The sequence below is a fragment of the Sapajus apella genome, unplaced genomic scaffold (assembly GCF_009761245.1).
Source record: "Sapajus apella isolate SASKATOON/1434 unplaced genomic scaffold, GSC_monkey_1.0 scaffold34, whole genome shotgun sequence".
In the NCBI taxonomy this organism is placed as follows: Eukaryota; Metazoa; Chordata; class Mammalia; order Primates; family Cebidae; genus Sapajus; species Sapajus apella.
In genome coordinates this window covers 22675287-22696560 of record NW_022436974.1, presented here as the reverse complement: position 1 = coordinate 22696560, position 21274 = coordinate 22675287, and the positions used below count along the sequence as shown (strand labels likewise).

Below are 21274 nucleotides of genomic sequence, written 5' to 3'. Positions count from 1 at the left end.
TTAGGGAGGCAGACGCAAGAGGGTTGCTTCAACCCAAGAGTTTGAGACCAGAGCTTGCACTTGCTCACTTTCTCTCTCTTTCTTTCTCACTTTTACCTTAAAGTTGCCACTATTATTATGCCCATTTTACAAATAAGAGAACTTAGACAAGAAAGGCTAGATGACCCACTTAAGGATAAATGTGAGATTTAAACCCAGAAGGGCTGGCTCTATGCACTAAAGCATTATGCTATATTATACAGTATCCCAAGGTGGAAATGAAATCATGGTCCCTTCCATCAAGCAGCTCATGCTTTAGAGATGGAGACAAGCAAGAAAAGAGACTACTGAAATATAAATCAGTAACTGCACACATAGATGTATGAGTTGTTCTGCATTTGTTTGGCCTGGAAAAAATCACCCTTATATATTCGGCTACCTCTTACATTTCTCCAAAAAAATTATTTTGGAAGGCCGGGCGCGGTGGCTCACGCCTATAATCCCAGCACTTTGGGAGGCCGAGGCGGGTGGATCACGAGGTCAAGAGATCGAGACCATCCTGGTCAACATGGTGAAACCCCTTCTCTACTAAAACTACAAAAAATGAGCTGGGCATGGTGGCGCGTGCCTGTAATCCCAGCTGCTCAGGAGGCTGAGGCAGGAGAATTGCCTGAACCCAGGAGGCGGAGGTTGCGGTGAGCCAAGATCGTGCCATTGCACTCCAGCCTGGGTAACAAGAGCAAAACTCTGTCTCAAAAAAAAAAAAAATATATATATATATATATATATATATATATTTTGGATATTTTATCCAAATATTAAATTGGATAAAATATAAGATTATTATACATTACAATATATTTTATGTAATAAAAATGTGCTCCCTGATTCTATATAATAAAAAATATAATAAAATTATAATTATAAATGATAAAATTATATTGCATAAAATATAATATTAGTCTAGAGGAGACAGTTAAGCTGAATTTTTGAGGAGAATCAATATTTTGCCAGGTAGGCATGTAAGAAAATTTCCTGCCAGAAGGTGGACAGGAAAGGTTGCCAAGAGGAAAAATGCCCTGGAAAAATTGTAAAACCATTCTCAAGACAGGCTAGAGGGCGAAAGTGAGGACTCCAACAGCAGTGGACAAACATTTCCCTTTCCTCTCAGATTTCTCGCACCATGGCGGCCCCTGCCCAGCAGCCTACTCAGCCTGGCGGCGGGAAGCGCAAAGACAAGGCTCAGTATGTGTTGGCCAAGCGGGCTCGGCGCTGCAACACTGGCGGGCCCCTTCTGCTAGAGCCCGGGCTACAGGGCATCCTCATCACCTGCAACATGAACGAGCGCAAGTCCGTGGAGGAGGCCTACAGCCTGCTCAGCGAATACGGCCACGGCATGTATGGGCCAGAAAAGCTTACAGACAAGGATCAGCAGCCCTCTGGAAGTGAGGGAGAAGATGGTGATGTGGAGGCTGCCTTGAAGAAAGAAGTTGGTGATATTAAGGCATCTATAGAGATGAGGCTAAGAAAATTCCAGTCAGTGGAAAGTGGAGCAAATAACGTCGTCTTCATCAGGACACTTGGGATAGAACCTGAGAAATTGGTGCATCATATTCTCCAGGAAATGTACAAAACCAGGAAGAAGACGACTCGAGTTATTCTACGAATGTTACCCATCTCAGGCACATGCAAAGCTTTTTTAGAAGATATGAAAAAATATGCAGAAACATTTTTGGAACCCTGGTTTAAAGCTCCGAACAAAGGGACATTTCAGATTGTGTACAAATCTCGAAATAACAGTCACATGAATAGAGAAGAAGTTATCAGAGAATTGGCAGGAATAGAGGGCAACCTCAATTCAGAAAATAAAGTGAATCTCACCAATCCACAGTATACGGTGGTAGTTGAAATCGTCAAAGCTGTCTGTTGCCTGAGTGTTGTGAAAGATTACATGTTGTTGAGAAAATACAATCTCCAGGAGGTGGTGAAGAGCCCTAAGGATCCAACACAGCTTAACTCAAAGCAGGGAAATGGGAAAGAAACTAAATTGGAATCTGCTAACAAATCAGATCAAAACAACATAGCAGAAGGAAAAAATAACCAGCAGGTACCAGAGAATACGGAGGAGCTGGGGCAGACAAAACCAACGTCTAATCCGCAGGAGGGAGGAGGCAAACCTGAACTTGCAAGTGAAGCCACAGAAGGATCCAAGTCAAATGAAAATGCCCTCTCATAGGAGGTCATTTGGTGTTGAGGTGGGTTTTCCAACTGGGGTTCTGTGAGATGTTGCTGGGGTTACACCTGAAATTCTGACTAAAAACAGTTTTTTATTTGTGTGCTGCATTATGCTGTTCTCACAGTAGTGAACAATGATCACGCAGCCCTGTTAACAGTTTTGTTAGGGATCTTTCAGCCCTCCTGGTATTGTGTATAGGCAGACCCATGTGCTACTATTGCAAAGAGGGGAGGATGGGAGAAGGGGGATGTTGGCCTCTCCCAGGCTTCTCTTATGCAGCTGACTTATGGGAGTAAACTGTGAAGTAGAAAATCAGAAGGAAGTTTTCATTCTAAGGAAGGAATTTTTACATGCCACAACTTAGCTGTCCCCCTGCCACTTTGTTGTAAACACTGCAAAAATGTGGATTATGTAGGTTAGAAGTGAATTGTTTAGTGAAGTTTTTGGACTTTCGTGATTTTCTTGTTTGGTTATGTCTGTTTTTTGTTTGTTTTTTTAATTTTAATTTTAATTTTTTTTTTTAACAAAGACGGGGGTTTCACCATGTTGGTCAGGCTGGTCTTGAACTCCCGACCTCAGTTGATCCGCCCGCCTTGGCCTCCAAAGTGCTTGGATTACAGGCATGAGCCACCACGCCAGGCCTAGGTTATATCTGTTTTTATATTTTATTAACATTGGTGTGTAACAAAGCTGACAGTTCAGTGCTGCAATTCTGGAAGGCAAGATGTGAAAAAGGAGAACCATTTTAGGCATAGAGCTACAGACATTACTGAAAAAGTTGTTGATGAATTTCAGTCTTCTGAGTATACTTCAGTATACTAGCACAGCAAGGGACACAAAGAAATTCTGTCTTCATAACGAAAGCTACTTCTCAAGGGTTTTATATGGACTCAGTCCAAGCTGTCCTGTCCCGTTGTGCATTGTCTGTGGCATGCAACTTCTTAGAAAACTAGCAGTTGTAACTATAAATCATAGCCACCCGAGAAGAAAGGATATTCATTATTTTCAAATGGCTTTTGGATTAACAGTAAGGCTTTTGTTCAGAAACTACATTTAGTCAGAAGGTTTAGGAAGCAAATTATTTAGTAGCAGAACTTATCTCAGGAAAGGAAAATATGCATAGTTGGTGAGAATCTAATAATAACATTAAAATGCTGGGGCAAGATGCAGTACAAAATTGAAAAGACTTTATTCTCAGTAAGTTGATTTATTGATATTTCATGTGATACTAAAAAGATTTTGTATAATTAACTGAAAAGGTGCAGCTTCTCTATCCAGGATGATGAGTCAACAGGTTTCACTAATATTTGTCATGCTGTAGCATTTGTAACATTTGTAAATGATGAAATTTCATGATCATGGTATCTCCCCTGCCAGGTAAGTGTAAATGATGAAATTCAAAGAAAACTTCTTCTATTGCTAGGAGCCTGCCAAAACAAAGGCCAGTATATAATGTTGTGACATCATATCTGATAACCAGAGGTCTGTTATCTACATTCCTGGTGCCCCATCAGTGGTTGTTTCCATAAGTCATTTTGCGTTATTAAAAAAAAAAATCCTGATGACATTATAGCATACTGCTTTCTTCCCAGAGATGCTGATACCAAAAACTTGAAGATACAGTGATGTTCTGAATAATGCTACAAAACTGGTTACCTGTATCAAAGACCCATTTATGCAGAAATGTTAAAAAAAACACCCAAAACAAAAACCTGGACAAACAGCATATAAGCTTTCTGCATCATACATCCAGTGGCTTATCAGAGGAAGAATTCTCTACAGGATATTTGAGTTGAAAGGTGAATGCCAGAGTACTTACAAGGAAACAGCTTTTGCTGAGTGCTTTGGAAATAAAAAATGACTGCAGGAAGTAGTCTATTTAGTAGACATTTTTCATCACATGAACAAATGAATAAGTCTCTGAAAGGTTCTGGGGAAAAATTTTTTTCTTAAAGTGACAAGAGTCTTAGATCTAAAAGGAAACTGACTTGCCACTTTGCCAGAGGAGTTCTTGAAATGTTTCTGTAGTCACTTGGACTTGAAAATGAAGAGTACAACTCTCAAATCTTGCTATAACCCACCTGGAGTAACCATAAAACCCAGTTAAATAGCATTTTTTTTCTCCTTTTCCCAGCACTAGTATATAACTGCATATGAAGAACTTTTTCTCTAAATCTGCTCAGCTTGAAATTTTGTCTCTGATGGAAGAGAATGAACACAGCCCTAGTCAGACAGTCCTAGGTTTCTGTGAAATAAGAGTATTCTTCAATTTAGTGCTCACACCCACATACAATGAGGGTTCCCCGCAGGGTTTTCCTGAATTTGAAAGTGTTTTCAAGGCCTATTTTTGGGTAAAGCAATTGAAAAAGGCAGACACCAACAAAGTCTGCAGAATAAACTCTCCAGATTAAGAATATTAAGGAGCTGTAAAGTTAGCTTGTGGAAATAGGCTTAAGTTTTAAAAAGTTAGGAAGTAGTAAAAATGTTAGGCTTCCTGCACAAGTGGCTATGTTTATTTAATGGCTAGTGAACATGGGAATATATTTTGATCCTCCTAACTAGTGGTTCTGTTTTGTAAACCAGACTAGAATGATTTGAGAGGGGCAAAGATAATAGGCAGGACTTTCCTTCCATAGCTTTACATATTTTGAATGTTAATGATGTTGAAGTTACCTTGAAAGGATTGATGAGGATTCTTTTCTTTTTTTTTTTTTTTAAAACCCCTGTTCCCCACCTTCGATAAGGGGATTCTTAATATCATTTAGGAGAATAGGGAGGATAGGATTTTGGTGCCTTCTTCAGCAGACTTGCTCCAAGACAAAGATTCTTTTATTTTGATAGTGCAAGACAAAAGGACTTGGGAAAAAATTGGCCACATGCCTACATACAACTCTGTGGAACTAAGTTGTTTTTACTTTGTGAAAGCTGCTACTCTATGGAAAGATTTTCATTTTATAGTTTATTTTTAACTGCCTTTTATATTTATTTACATTTGGTAAGGCTCAGTAGTTACACAGGCTGTTCTTTCCCGGCTACAAAATCCTGTGTTCGGTTGTAACCTGAACTCATTAAAAGATTTGTTTTCAGGTTTATCAACTGTTTATTTTCACTGACATTTGAACATGTTATTTTATAAATGATGAGGTTCCAGGGTAGGAAGTGAGTGCTTTTTTATTCCCCTTTAGTTTTTTTCTTTTAAAAAATTATGTCAGTTAAAAACAAAAAAACTGCAGTCTGTGGTTTATAAAACTTGTTTAGCTCCATAGAGGAAATAGTGTTAAACTTTGTATTTTAAAACATGTTTATCTAAGGTTAAACATGGTTTTCCAATGTTATTTTTTACTTGTATTTTGCTTTTGGTACGGCCAAATATCGAGCTTGTTTTTCATAGTTCCTGATATTTTCAGAAAAATGAAAATAAATTTGTTCCCTACCAAAAAAAAAAAAAAAAAAAAAAAAAGACAGACTAGAAAATATCTCATCCGAAAATACTTGGTGTTGGAGGTGGAACCTAGTGAGAGGTGTTTGGATCACGGGGGCCTCATGGAGGCCTTGGTGCCATTCTTGCAGGAGTGAATTCTCACTCCATTAGTTTTTGCAAGAGCTGATTGTTTAAAAGAGCCTGGCACCCACCTTCCTCTTTCTTCCTTCCTCTCTTGTCATATGATGCTTGCTCCCCTTTGCCTTTCTGAATGGCTGAATGACAACAAACCTTGACATGATTTACTTTGAGTGGAAGCAGATTCCTGTGTCACATTTCTTGCACAGCCTGCAGAGCTGTGCAAATAAATGAATACATACATCTCCTACTAATTAAAAAAAAAATACTTGGGCACTTCTTGAACCTTCAGAAAGGAAATATGGAAACTTGCAGCCAGTGCCTTCACAATTATGTAGCTATGGACTTTTAAGGGAAATTAAGTATGTTGGTTCAAAATCTGGGGAACAAGACAGTCTTGGGTACATAGCAATGATGTTTATCCCAGTGCAAATCTTTTCTATGCCTATGCCTCCCCTGTCCAGACAATCAAAAGTAGTAACCAGTTGGCTCATTTCTTACTCATACCACTTTTCTGTCTTGCCTTCTGCTATGGCTTGGATATGGTTTGTCAAAAACTCATGTTGAAATTTGATCCCCGATGTGGTGTTGTTGAGAGGTGAGACCTAATGAGCGGTGTCTGGTGTATGGGAGCAGATCCCTCATGAGTGGCTTGGTGCTGTTCCCATGGACTGCATGAGTTCTCACAAGAATGGGCTTGTTCCCACCACAGGGAGTTGTTATAAAGCCAGGATGTCCCCCAGGTGTTCCCCTTTTTGCACATGTCCACTTCCCCTTTAACCTTCTTCACCATGTGGTGATGCAGCACAAAAGTCCTCACCAGAAGCCAGGGCCATGCCCTGAACTTCTCATCCTATAGAACCATGAGCTAAATAAGTCTCTTTTCTTTATAAATTGCCCAGTTTGAGGTATTCATTTACAGCAACATAAAATGGACTAAACCACCTTCTTTCTCCCCCAACTCCCCAACTCCAGAGGACAATGTGGAGCTTAAGAACTGGAGTCTGAGCCCCAGGGAGTGAGGATCCCGTTTTCCTTTACTCTCTCACTACTTGTTTAAGCCAAAAGGTTAATTATGTTCTTAGCAGGGGACCACTGCCCCAGTACGTTGAAGACAAGGGTAAACTGGTTGAAACTGAAGATTAGTAATGGTTAACTAAAATATACATATATCATTGAAAGTTGACTATACCACTTGTGCTTCTGGTGCTCAGTTCAGACCATCCCCTGTATCTTGCGCTATATCAAATCACATGATCTTCTTTTTATTTTTGTTTTCAATGTTGGCTTGACACCTTTTCTTTTAGATTCATCAGCTTCCAGACAGTAGCCCAAATGATGTTTTTCATATGAATATATATTTGACCCTTGAACAGCATGGGTTTGAATTGTGCAGGTCTACTTCTATGTGAATTTTTTTCAATAAATATATTGGAATTTTTTTTGGAGATTTGTGACAATTTAGAAAAACTTGCTAATGAACTGTGTAGCCCAGAAGTATCAAAACATTTAATTAAAAGGTCATGAATTCACAAGATACATGTAGTTACTGGTCTATTTTATCATTTACTACCATAAAATATACATAAGTCTATGATTAAAAAAAAAGTTAAAATTGGTTGGGCGCGGTGGCTCACACCTGTAATCCCAGCACTTTAGGAGGCCGAGGTGGGTGGGTCACCTTAAGTCAGGAGTTCGAGACCAGCCTGGCCAACATGGTGAAACCTCATCTCTGCTAAAAATATGAAAACCAGCCAGGTGTGGTGGTGGGCACCTGAAATCCCAGCTACTCAGGAGGCTGAGACAGGAGAATTTCTTGAACTGGGAAGGCAGAGGTTGCAGTGAACTGAGATCACATCACTGCACTCCAGCCTGAGTGACAGAGTAAGACTGTATCTCAAACAAAACAAAACAAAACAAAACAAACCCCAGACCATGCATGGCTCTATTCATAGTTGAGAGAAATTGCTATAAGACATGCAACCTTAAGCCTTAAAAAATAGGGCCAATTTTTTCCAAAGTGTCACCAGTGTCACCAGCCATATTTGAGAGTTTCAGTTGCTTTACATTCTTGTCAACACTTGATCTTTATTTTTTTTTATTTTATTTCTTTTTTTTAACTATAGTCCTGTGGGCTTATGATCTTTATTTTTTTTAAATATAGAACACTTCATAAATATGTGTGTCGTCCTTGAACAGGGACCATGCTAATCTCTGTATCCTTTCAATTTTAGTATATATGCTGTTTAAATGAGAATAATACTTGATCTTAATGAAACTTTCTAAAGTAGCTGTAATGGTGGGGGACTGGGTGTATCCATTGCTGTTTTGATTTGCATTCCCCTGATTATTATTTTTGTTTGGCACATTTTCAGTGTTTATTTTCATTGGACTTTCTTCTTGGTAAATTGACTGTGTCTTTTGCCCATTTTTCTATTGCAAAATTAGTAGTCTTATTTTTCCTAAAGACTACTCTTGAGTAGTCTTTTTTCTTATTAATCTGTGTAAGTTCTTATTGTCCATATTTTAGTTACAAGATCCTCTCAGTTATATGCATTACAATACCTTCGACCACTCTGTGGGCTGTCTTTTCTATAACGTATTGTGAGAAAATGGCTGAATGACAGCAAACCTTGAAATTATTTGATCCTTTTCTTAAGAAAGAGTGAACGGTTCTTGAAAAAAACTATTAAGACATTCAAACATTACTCTTTATATTTTTCTGGCAATATAAGACCAGTGCTTTTGTTATGTCTCCTGTTATTCTTTAAAAAATGGTTTCTTTTCCTAATTTGTTTTATATTTCCTTACATTTTTTGTTCTAGTTGCATGGGTAGTGGCCTTCTTCACAGTTTCTATTTGGTTATCTTCAAGGGACAATTTTACAGTTAGAATTTCACTGTACATTGTTGGAGACTGATTCTGGCTGTTTGCAAATATCTTTGTGTATGATTAACCTCTAGTTTACACCAGAAAACAAGATAACTCAGAAAAGAAAAATCATATCTTTTCTTTTGATTGCACAAAACTTCAGAGGTTGAGATTTGCTTTTTAACATTTCACTTTATTGCAGCTGTGTTCCATCCTGTATTCCCAACACTTTGGGAGGCTGAGGCAAGTGGACTGCTTGAGGTCAGGAGTTCAAGACCAGACTGGGAAACATGACAAAAACACATCTCTACCAAAAATACAAAAAATTATCCAAGTGTGGTGGTGCATACCTGTGGTCCCAGCTACTCAGGAGGCTGAGATGAGAGGGTAACCTGAGTCGGGGGGAGGCGGAGGTTACAGTGAGCTGAGATGACACCACTATACTCCCACCTGGCTGTGGTTGACAGAGTGAGATCTGTCTCAAAAAATAAAATAAAATGTATCTTTGTTGCATACACAGTGTATTAGTCCATTTTCACATTGCTGATAAAGACATACCCAGGACTAGGTAATTTATAAAGAAAAGGAGGGTTTTTTTGTTTTGTTTTGTTTTTTTCTGAGACAGGGTCTCGTTCTGTCATCAGGCTGGAATGCAGTGGCACAATCTCAGCTCACTACAACCTCCGCCTCCCAGGTTTAAGCAATTCTCCTGCCTCAGCCTCCCAAGTGGCTGAGATTACAGGCATATGCCACCACGCCTGGCTAACGTTAGTATATTTTTTTTAGTAGAGATGGTGTTGTACCACGTTGGCCAGGCTGGTCTCGAACTCCTGACCTCAAGTGATCTGCCCGCCTCGGCTTCTCTAAGTGCTAGGATTACAGGCATGAGCCTCATACCCAGAAAAGAAAAGGAGGTTTAATGAACTCACAGTTCCACGTGGCTGGGGAGGCCTCACAAAAATGGCAGAAGGCAAAAGGCATGTCTTACATTGCAGCAGACGAGAGAGAGAACTTGTGCAGGGGACCTCCCATTTATAAAACCATCAGATCTTATGAGACTTATTCACTGCCATGAGAACAGCATGGGAAAGAATCCATCTCCATGATTCAATTACCTTCCACTGGGTCCCTCCCATGACACATGGGAATTGTGGGGAGCTACAATTCAAGATGAAATTTGGATGGAGACACAGCCAAACCATATCATGTGACTTTAAAATGAGCATTCCATCTTGTCCTTTTACTATAAGCCTACATTATGCAGCAGTTTCTATTAATGAGACAGAAGAGAATGAACAATTGTTTCCAGTTTCCAAAAATGATACATGTGAAGAAAACATGCTTCTGAAATAGTAAACTCTACAAATGATCAGATTTTCTTTAGGTGGTAGTACTTTTAACTAATATAGTTTAAGTTTACAACTTTGAAGAAAAACTTGATTGGCCTTTGATCAGTATTATTATTGTATTAAAATCTTCTATAAATTAAACATTTAAAAAAATGTCTACAGTCCTACATCCCTTTATTGCTGGCACCTTGGGCAGATTACTCTCACTGCCTCACTCTTGATATGTCTCTGCTGGCAAGTATGGTATTTTCGGTAAACTTCTGGCAAATACTTTGTCACCTAAGAAAGTTCCCTGCTGTTCCTAAGGGATTACTATTTACCCAGTATATAGTTAGCTCTAACTACATAATATCATGAAGAGTGAAAGTTATATTTGGAAAAGAATATAGCGTGCCTAACAATCTATAAATTCTAAACTTCAGAAAATTTTATTCTTATGGCAAAGAATCTGGAAAAGATGTTTTCATGAAATCCACGCAGCTGTCAGTATTCAGCATTCATCTAAAACTAAAAGGCAATCCTGTAAGCACTTAAAGACACAGAAAGGTTTTTATGCCCAGGTTTTTATGCCCCGGTTTTTCAAGCAGGAAGATAATTAATGATGACCCTGTATGTTTGTTTGAACTTCTTTCAGAAGAGGCTTGTGAAAGGTATATTAGAACAAGGATGGCAAGCTGATTCTACTTTTACCTGGATGTTTCCTTTACTAGGTATATTCCTTTAGCAGAACATTCTTGAATTCCACCAATAACTGAGAACAACAGAAAAGAAGATTCACAACATGCTTTCCCTGAAAATAGATTTATTCTACTCTTTTCAAGTTTTACTTTCAGAATCATGTACGTTGACAGACATAAAAAGGTAAAATCTTAGCCGGGCGCGGTGGCTAACGCCTGTAATCCTAGCACTCTGGGAGGCTGAGGTGGGTGGATCACCTGAGGTCAGGAGTTCAAAACCAGCCTGGCCAACATGGTGAAACCCCATCTTTAAAAAAAAAAAAAGGTAAAATCTTTATTTTCAATGTATTAAACAATTTAACATTTCTCACTAGAGTATGATATACAGTATATCAGGAAAGAGTATGACATATATATACTAATAATAAATTATACTAAAAAGTCATTGATTCAGTTCCTGTTTTGTAATATTTTAATGTTTACCAACTTGGAAGAAGTCCAACAAAATTATAAAGTTTGGTTTATTTTTCTTTTTTTTTTGTATTAATACATTTATTTGATGAATTAGTCAATGTTCCAATGGAAGAGGTTTTGACAATGTCACTATGTTGGATGTTTATACCTGCGCTGAATGCTTGCTCAGAAGAGAAACACATTTCCCAGTATTTTTTATAACTTACTTTCTCATTGCCTCCAATTAATTTGCTATTATCTCAAGTAGACAGAGAGCTTCAGTACCAGCCACCTCCCTTCATTTTTAGACTATTGAGAAAAAATAGATGAGCAATCCATGAAAATAATCAGCTTACTGAAATGCCTGTTTTTTTAAAGAAAAGTTGGGATTATTTTAAAAAAATGGCCCAGGACTGGTAGCTAGGAGATCTGGGAGACAGAAGTCGTTGTCCTGGTTCTGACGCTAAGTAACCCTTTTGCCTTGCACAGGTAACTTCTCATCTACATCCTCAGCATCCTCCTCTTTAAACCGAAGGGTTTAAATGACTCTTAAGTTCCTCTTTCTCTCTCTCTAGGTGTTCTCTAATACCAAGTTTATGTGGGTTTTTTCGGCCTTTGCCCAGATTTTAACCAGAGACCATCCTCCATGAAAGTCAGACAAAAGTAATTAATTCTGAGACGGCAGGAGTTGTTTTTGGCCTGTGTAATCAACTTTTCATAAAACCAAGAGTTCTCAAGTTAAGCTACCTTCACGACCCTCGTACTAAGTTTGTCACTCCCTGTCCCTCCTACCTTCCTATGTTGCTCCACCACCTCTCTCCACCAGAAAAAAAAAAAAAGACGAGAAAAATCTCTTGTGTTTTCTTCCTTCTTGGTTCTTGGAAAATGCTGTGCAATCACTTCCTCTTCTTCCATGGCTGCATCATGTCACCCCATTTCCAGTGGTTGAGCTTCTCTCCGAGTAGGTAGATGCTGGCGATGAAGATGTAGCTGAGAGAGAAGGAAGCTGCTAGCCCCACAGGGCTGAGTTTGGCAAGCAGAGGATACACCCAGGTACCCGTCTCAAAGTAGATCCACAGGATCCTGCTGATGCAAGCAATGCTGCCAGCAGCCAGCAAGGTGAGTCCTGTCTTCTTTGATGGATAGGAGTGTGGCCTAAGGATGACTTCAGTCAATGTGATGGGCAATATGAAAGTGTGCATTGCATGATTCAGCCATGCTGGGAAAAGAGTATCTAGGGCCTTGGGGTAAACAAGATCTCGATTGTAGAGAAAAAGGATCCAGAATGCCAAAAATACAAATGTGGATATAGGAAAAGCCAGTGTGGCGAAAAGCAGGTCTCTGAAGGCAGTTAGGAACGTCATGTCTTTTCTCCCTCTGATTCTTCTCAGCTCATCATCCAGGAAGGCGACCCCATAGAAAATGGTCTGCAAAAGTATATTAAGCAGCGTCATGTATTTCCACTTGCTACCATTTGCAAAGAGTTTGGATTTCACTTTGTCTGTTTCATCCTGTGCGATGTAATAATTGAGGAAAATATACCAGCTCAGAACAAGGAAGTAGTATATGCATGTAAAAGTCTTCGTCATGGCTAGCGCTGACCGGGGCACTGTGGATGTCTTGAGTGGCTTCTGACGTCCTTCCGTGGGTCACAGCTGAAGTCCTACAGCAGTCCGGAGAGCTGTAAACCACACCCCTCTGGGACTGAGAGTTCCCCGGTTTATTTTTCTTATTGACTGGTTATGGTAGCCAGCCTTCAAGATGGCTCCAGTGATTCTTACTTCTTGGTATTCACACCCCTGTATAGTATTTTGTGATATTAATCATATAGGAGTAGTTTATATAACCAAAAGAATACAGTGGATATACTGGTGTGTGACTTCTGAGGACAAGTCATAAAAGACATCACTCCTTCTGCCTTCCTTTCCTGGATCACTTGCTCTGGGGGTACCAAGTCCCATATTGTAGAGATACTTAACTAACCTTGTGAAGATGTCCACGTGGCAAGAAACTGAGGCATTCTGCCAATTGTCAGGGCCTATTATCTCCCAGAATAAGACACACTTTCATTAATAACATTGGCTCATAGTAGTAGAAGGGGTGGGGAGTAGGGAGATGAATCTGAATTACTGAGATTTATTCTAGAAAATAAAACAGAATTTCTTAATATTCAGATACACTTCCTTGGGGAATATAAGCATTTATTCCTCATTCTCTGGGAATCAGTAATGTGGAATATCAACAAATAGCTGAAAAACAGATTTTCTCCCTAAAATCCAATTTCATTATAGATATTTCTGACAGTGTGAATACACCTACTGTTGGTAGTGTAAGGCTTGCCTTTAAAATTGGACTTCTTTGAGGAAAAAAAGAAAGGGAGGCTTATATCTTTTTCAAAAGAAGAAAAAAAATAGGTCTGTTACATAGTTTTATTGGAAGAGAAGCCATTGAGATAAATGCTACAGTATGTACAAACATACTGCGTTTGCACATTGCTTCTTTCTATCCCTTGGTTTGAGGGATAGAAAAGCTTTTTATTTACTTTGTAAGGACCCTGTGAGTATTTAAATTATTATGGCCTAAAGTTAAACATCTCTTATTGTCCATTGTCCAGTTAGCATTGGAGCTCCCATCTGTGGCTGAGACCTGTGTTTGCTGGAATCCTCTTCCGCTTGTGATTCCAGATTAGAGTTTTCCAATAAGAGGAACTCATTAGTTTTCAAAGCAAAAGACATTCTTAGAAGGTAGTGGTGGTTAGTCATGGTGGCTTCCTCAGGCTTAGAAACTTTACATACATCTCCATTTTGTTTTTCCAGTTTGCAAACATATGACATGGTGAAAAAGTCTAATATTCACATAATTTGACTTTCATAAGGAGAGTAAAGAGAGACATATGAAAACAATACTTGAAGCAATCATAGCCAAGAATTTTCAAAACTGGTAAAAGAAATCAAACCACAGACTCAAGAAGAATAAAAAAAAAACAAAACAAAAACAAAGCACTCTATTCCCAGGCACACAGTAACACTCCTAAAAGCAAAAAGAAAAGAGAAAATCTTAAAAATAGTTTCATTAAATTCACAGGCACAATAAATAAGACAGACAGCTGACTTTTTAAAAGCAATTATGGAGCCAAAAGACAATAGTAATGTCTTTAAAATTCTGAAAGAAAGTATCTGCCAACCTAGATGTCTATATCTGAGAAATATCCTTGAATAGTGAATGTTAAATAAAAGAGGTTTCAGATAAACAAATGCTAAAAGAGTTTATTATAAGTAGACCCACACTACAGAGGTGTTCAGGCAGAAGGCAAATAATCCCAGAGAAAAGCGTGAAAACTCATGAAGGAATAAAGAACCATGGAGAGGGTAAAAGTGGATAAATCTAAACAAATATTGACTGTATAGAACAATGACAACAATGTCTTGTGAGGCTAAAAATACATATAAAATTAAATATACAACCCCAATAGCAGAAAAATCAGGAAAGAGGTAAATGAAATTAAAGCATTGTAAGGTCCTTGGATTGGATGGGAAATAGAGAACTAATTTAGGATAGACTTTTATTATATCAAGAATGTACATTGTAATAATTACTATAAGCAGAAGAATGGGTAATAAATTATGGTATATTTATATAAGCACAATCACAATGAGTAGAATACTGCTACACACACCAACAAGGATGACACTAAGCTAGGTACTATGGCTCAAACCTGTAATCTCAGAACTTTGGGAGGCCAGTCTGGGCAGGTCACTTAAGCCCAGAAGTTTGAGACCAGCCTGGGAAACATGGTGAAACCGTCTCCAAAAAAAAAAATTAGCTGGACATGGTGGCATGTACCTGTAATCCCAGCTATTTTGGAGGCTGAGGCAGGAGGATGGATTAAGCCCACAAGGTCAAGCCTGCAGTGAGCTGTGAGTATGCCACTACACTCCAGCCTGGGTGAAACAGCAGACCCTGTCTCAAACACACACACACACACACACACACACACACACACACGCACAAAGGATGACACTCGTGAACATAAATTTGAAAGGAAAAAAATCCAGACACACAAGAATACCTACTGTATGATTCATTTATGTAAAGTATTCTAATGGAAAAACTAATCTACACTTATAAAAGCCAGAAAAATAGTTAACCGTAGGGGAAGAGTGTTTGGGAGGAAAGAGAAGGGAGACTTCTGAGTGATAGTAATATTCTATTTCTTGATGTAGATGGGAGGCAGATATATAGGTGGATTCATTTCACAAACTTTATTAGTTCTATGCTTTTATGTATAGAAACTGTATGTGAAACTTCAATTAAAAGTTTACTTTCAGGCCGGGCGCGGTGGCTTAAGCCTGTAATCCCAGCACTTTGGGAGGCCGAGGCGGGTGGATCACAAGGTCAAGAGATTGAGACCATCCTGGTCAACATGGTGAAACCCCGTCTCTACTAAAAATACAAAAAATTAGCTGGGCATGGTGGCGTGTGCCTGTAATCCCAGCTACTCAGGAGGCTGAGGCAGGAGAATTGCCTGAACCCAGGAGGCGGAGGTTGCAGTGAGCCGAGATTGCGCCATTGCACTCCAGCCTGGGTAACAAGAGCGAAACTCCGTCTCAAAAAAAAAAAAAAAAGTTTACTTTCAACATTTCAGTCCAGGTGCAGTGGCTCATGCCTGTATTCCTAGCACTTTGGGAAGCTGAGGCAGGAGGATTGTTGAGGCCTGGAGTTTAAGACCCGCCTAGGCAACATAATGAGAACTCATTTCTAAAAAAAAAAAAAAAAAAAAAAAAAAAATTTTTAAATACATTAGCTAGGCATGGTGGCACACACCTGTAGTCCTAGCTACTCTGGCTAACGCAGGAGGATTGCTCCAGTCTGAGTTCAAAGTTACAGTGAGCCATGATCACACCACTGCATTCCACCCTGGGGAACAAAGAAAGACCCTGTCTCTTAAAAAAAAAAAAAAAATTATGTTGTGGCTCATGCCTGTAATCCTACCACTTTGGGAGGCTGAGGTGGGCGGATCACCTGAGGTCAGGAGTTCAAGACCAGCCTGGCCATCATAGTGAAACCCCATCTTTAAAAAAATAATAATTATGTTGGTTATGCAGTGAGCAGAGTAAAACAATCCTGGCTCCACCATGTACTACCCAGGTCACTATAGGCAAAGACTTTTGCTCTCATAGGTAAGGGATGAGTTACTGCTGTGAAACAGAGATAATATTTGCCTCACAGAGCTGCCAGAACTAGCAAATGAGATAATCTATTATACATTCAATAAGCTATGTTTATTTCATCATCAATACAAAAGGGTATGTACTTTTTTTTCTTTTTTTTTTGAGACAGAGTTTCATTCTTGTTACCCAGGCTGGAGTGCAATGGCGTGATCTCAGATCGCTGCAACCTCCGCCTCCTGGGTTCAAGTGATTCTCCTGCCTCAGCCTCCCAAGTAGCTGGGATTACAGGCACACGCCACCATGCCCAGCTAATTTTGTATTTTTAGTAGAGATGGAGTTTCTCCATGTTGGTCAGGCAGGTCTTGAACTCCCGACCTCAGGTGATCCACCCGCCTCTGCCTCCCAAAGTGCTAGGATTACAAGTGTGAGCCACCACGTCTGGCCAAGGGTATGTACTTTTATCATCCTTATTTTATAGATAAGGCAGCTGAGAGACAAGAGTTTAAGTAAGTTGTCCAGGGTTGCTTAGCTGATAAATAGCAAACACTAGAATTTAAACTCACATAGTGTGGTTTTAGAATCTTTTCTCTTGCCCACTATGTGAATGCCATAAAGGTGTAGAATTTGTTGTTATTGTTGTTGTTCACTGATAATTTCATATGCCTAGATCTGACAAATCATATGACTTCATTACAGTAAATGGTAACTTTCACTAAACTAAAATAAAAAAAACAATAAAATGACTACTTGGCAGTAGTTTAACTGTTCTAAGAAAGGTGTTCTGATGTTTTGCTATAAAATAGTGCCACCATTCATAATTTTAAATCTGCAGAAGTGAATTATTTGACTTTCTTGGGCGCTCATTAAGCATTCCTGACACCTGGTCGTAACATATATAAATTGCAAGGGGAGATATTTTTATGAGGTATGTCCCCTTTGAGACCTGAATTGGTACAAGACCTCTTGGACCTGAATTGGTACAAGACCTCTCTCTTAAGTAATGGCTATGAAGGAGAGAGAGCTCCTCTTGTAGCTGAATTTTATGTTTATTAAGAATTTAGATAAAAGAGACTTTGTAATGATGATTTTGAATTTTATGTTTATTAAGAATTTTATGTTTATTAAGAACTTAGACAAAAGAGACTTTGTAATGAAGAAGATTTTGAAAAGATTTTTCCAAACAGCCTTATAAGGAAAAATCAATAGCCTATTACTAATCTCACGTTGACATAGGCCACGGAGGTGTACATGCATACAGCCCAGAAGAAATCAGTCATATAGTCCCTAACTATGCTGATTCCCTTTCCCTTCTCTGTAAAGTCACTGTTGACTTAGATTAGTAAACGGATTCATACAGAGGAAATAAAGCAGTTCATAATAATAATGATAAACAGTTACCGTTCATTATGCTAAGGGCTTTGGATGTATTGTTTCATCTAATCCTCTCAACAACTCTATCGATCCACTTATTTTAAAAAATATTTATTTCTGGAGTTGACGTAAGAAAGAAAAAAAAATATTATGTGTCACACACTCTTGTAGGTGCTAGGAATATAGCAATAAACAAATAAGATGAAAATCCCTGGCCTCATAGAAAATAACTTATAGTAGTAGAGGCAGATGACAAACACATAAATTAGTCAACCGTATTGTGTGTTAGATTGTTTTCAGTTCTGTTGAGAAGAATGAAAGCAGGGAGAAGGAATAGGGAGTGTTGGGGAGAATTACAATTTTAAATAGAGTGATAGAGAGACTCTAGCTGAGAAAATGATGTCTGAAGAGATAAGGAGTTGCTATGAAGACATTTGAAGGAAGAGCATTTTAGCAGAGGGAAAAGCAAGTCAAAACCCCCTATGAAGGAGCATGATTTGTAGGCTTGAAGAATAGCAATAAAGAGGCCTATGACTGGAGTAACATGGGCAGAAAGAGGGGTTGAAAGTAAATGTCAGAGAGATAATCAGAAGCCAGATGACAGAGACTTGTAAGTCATGTGATGGTCTCTGGCTTTTACTTTGAGCAAGACAGGGAGCCACTTGAAGGTGTTAGCAGAGGCAGCAACACAATTTGACTTATATTTTAATAAAAACACAATGGCTGCTGTATTAAAAAAGATCAAAGGGAAGTGGCGTGGCAGAAGCAGAGAGAGCAGTTCGGTTACCACGACAATCCGAGAGAAATGATAGTGGTTTGCACAGATTGTAGCACTGGGGGTCTTAAGAAGTGCTCAAATGGTTGCCATGAGCCTAGATCATGCCGCTGCACTCCAGCCTGGTGACAGAGCGAGACTCTGTCTCAAAAAGAAAAAAAAAAAAAAGGCCACGCACAGTGGCTCATGCCTGTAATCCTAACACTTTGAGAGGCCAAGGTGAGAGGATCACCTGAGGTCAGGAGTTTGAGCCCAGCCTGGTCAACATGGTGAAACCCCTTCTCTACTAAAAAACAACTACAACAACAACAAAAACCAAAATTAGCCAGGCATGGTGGCACATGACTGAATCCAAGCTACTCCAGAGGCTGAGGCAGGAGAATCACTTGAACCTGGGAGGTAGAGGTTGTAGTAAACCAAGATCGTACCACTGCACTCCAGCCTGGGCAATTAAAAAGCCAAACTCTATCTAGAAAAAGTGCTATGATTTTGGATATAATTTGAAGCAGAACCAACAGGCTCTCCTGAAGTATTTGGATGTGGGGTGTGGGAGAGGTATAAAAAATGATACGAAGATGTGAAGGAACAATGAGATGATCATTTGCAAGATGAAGACTGCGAAAGAAGCAAGTTTTTGTTGAAGTAGATGTTGGCAAGATTAGGAGCTTGTTTTTAGACCTGTTAAGTCTGAGATGCCTTTGGTTATCTAAGTGGAGAAGCTTAGGAGGCAGTTGAATGTAAATGTCTGGAATTCAGGGGATTTGTTTAGATTAGAGGTAAGTTTAGGAATAATAGGCATGCTGATGGTATTCAAAGTCATAAAACTGATGACATCTCAAAGAAAGTGTATGGCCAGGCCTGGCAGCTCACGCCTGTAATTCCAGCTCTTTGGGAGGTTGAGGTGGGTGGATCACCTGAGGTCAGGAGTTCAAGACTAGCCTGGCCAACACAGTGAAACCCCATCTCTAAAACAAAACAAAACAAAAACAAACAAATCAAAGAAAGTGTATGTAAATAAAAAGTGAGAAAAGATTCAAGGACTGAGCAGTGAGGCACCCAATATTAAGAGGTTAAAAAGATGAGGAAAAACTAGCAACAGAGACCAGTGAGAGGTGCATAAGGTAAGAGAAAAGTCAAGAGTGTAGTTTCTTGGAAAAAAAAGTGAAGAAAGCACATTCACGTGGAGGAGGAAAGAGTGATTAACCTTATCAGAAGCCACAGATGAGTCAGATAAGAGCTGATGAGTGACTGCTGGATTTAGAAAGGTGGAGTCTTTGGTGACAGTGACATGGTATTTCAGTGGTGTGGAGGTGCAAACAGCCTGAGCGGTGCCACAAATGGAACTAGGGCTCCTTGGAGAAATGATCAATTCCAGATTTGAGGGAGGAAATGTACAAAATGGCACAGCTTGCTGTGCCAAAAAGCAAGGAAGCTATCAAATACTAATGAGGACTTTGTAAAAGAGCACACATACATGCAACAACTTTAAGGGGCCCCTGAAGTTGGCACACTTGGGCAGTGAAACCATTATATGTAATCTTTGGAAACATTAAATACATAAACCTCTAAGAAATAATAAGTATTATATACCTACAAAAAGCACTTAATTGTCACTTCTGGTGACTGTTAGGACACCAATTTATTATTCTAAAAATTGGTAAATAGTAGCAAAAAAAACCAAGCATTTGTCCCATCTTTCCTGAAATGAGTTTCAGGGTAATCAAATAGTTAATATAGTTCTTGAATCTTATTATTCTACATAGAAGAATTCCAACTAATAAATGCAAAGGGAATGATGAAAGTAGAAAATCACCATTTTACAATATTTAATGAAACATCCAAGCAACAATCATCAGTGGATGTTGAAACCATTAGGACAAATAACAATAGGGAGCTTTATAAGCAATGTACCAGCTAACACCTCTGAAATCACTGATTAATCTTAACATTATTAAAAGTGTGACAATGAAACATTACAGTATATACCTCCAAATGTGATGCAGTAGGACATACTTAGTGTACTTAGAATACTATGTGAAGTATTCTTGCAAATATAAACAAACAAACAAATAAAACTTAAATTGGATCAAGTCTTTAGGTCAGGGGTGGGCAAACTTTCTGTAAAAGGCCGGATAGTAAATACTTCGGGCTTTGTGGGCTACGTGCAATCTTTATCAAATATTCTCCCCTGTTCTTCTTGTGTTTTAAATTTGTTTTAACAACTCTTAAAAAAAATCCCCAATGGAACAGAATAGAAAGCCCAGAAATAAATCCACCTTTTTATGGTCAATTGATCTTTGATGAAGGTACCAAAAACATACAGTGGGAAAGGGACAGTCTCTTCCATAAATGATGCTGGGAAAACTGGATATTCACATACAGAAGAAGCAAATTGGATGCTTATCTCATCCCATATGCGAAAATCAACTCAAAATCGATTAAAGACTAAAATTTAAGACCTGAAACTGTAAACTACTAGAAGAAAACATAGCGAAAGCTTTTTGACACTGATATTTACAAAGATTTTAAAAATATAGCTCCAAAAGCACAGGCAACAAAAGGATGGGTAGACAAATTGAACTGCAGGAAACTAACAAGGTGCGTAAAACAGGAAACAAGTAACAAAGTGAAGAGACAACCAAAGGAGTAGAAGAAAATATTTGCAAACCATACATCTGATAAGGGGCTAACAGCCATAATATATAAGGAACTCAATTCAATTGCAAGAAAACAACCAGATTTCAATATGGGCATAGTACTTCAGCAGACACATAGCAAAAGAATACACACAAACAGTCTACATATATATGAAAAATGTTCAACATTTCTAATC

General features: G+C 38.8%; 1 long non-coding RNA gene, 1 other non-coding gene and 2 pseudogenes across 3 annotated transcripts; 1 reads left to right on the top strand and 3 right to left on the bottom strand.

Annotated features, from left to right (window-relative positions):
• The first annotated feature begins 949 nt into the window (after positions 1–949).
• On the top strand, positions 950–2320 carry LOC116563268 (annotated as a pseudogene). The gene has a single exon (XR_004274315.1). The product of XR_004274315.1 is annotated as a THUMP domain-containing protein 1 pseudogene (transcript).
• Positions 2321–7928: 5608 nt separating this feature from the next.
• LOC116563350 lies at positions 7929–8032 on the bottom strand. The gene has a single exon (XR_004274351.1). It is a non-coding gene; the product is annotated as a U6 spliceosomal RNA (small nuclear RNA).
• Positions 8033–11336: 3304 nt separating this feature from the next.
• LOC116563272 lies at positions 11337–20056 on the bottom strand. Its single transcript, XR_004274316.1, has 3 exons — positions 20045–20056; positions 13916–13921; positions 11337–11887 (listed from the first exon to the last, which is right to left on the bottom strand). It is a non-coding gene; the product is annotated as an uncharacterized LOC116563272 (long non-coding RNA).
• LOC116563269 lies at positions 11915–12833 on the bottom strand (annotated as a pseudogene).
• Positions 20057–21274: the final 1218 nt, after the last annotated feature.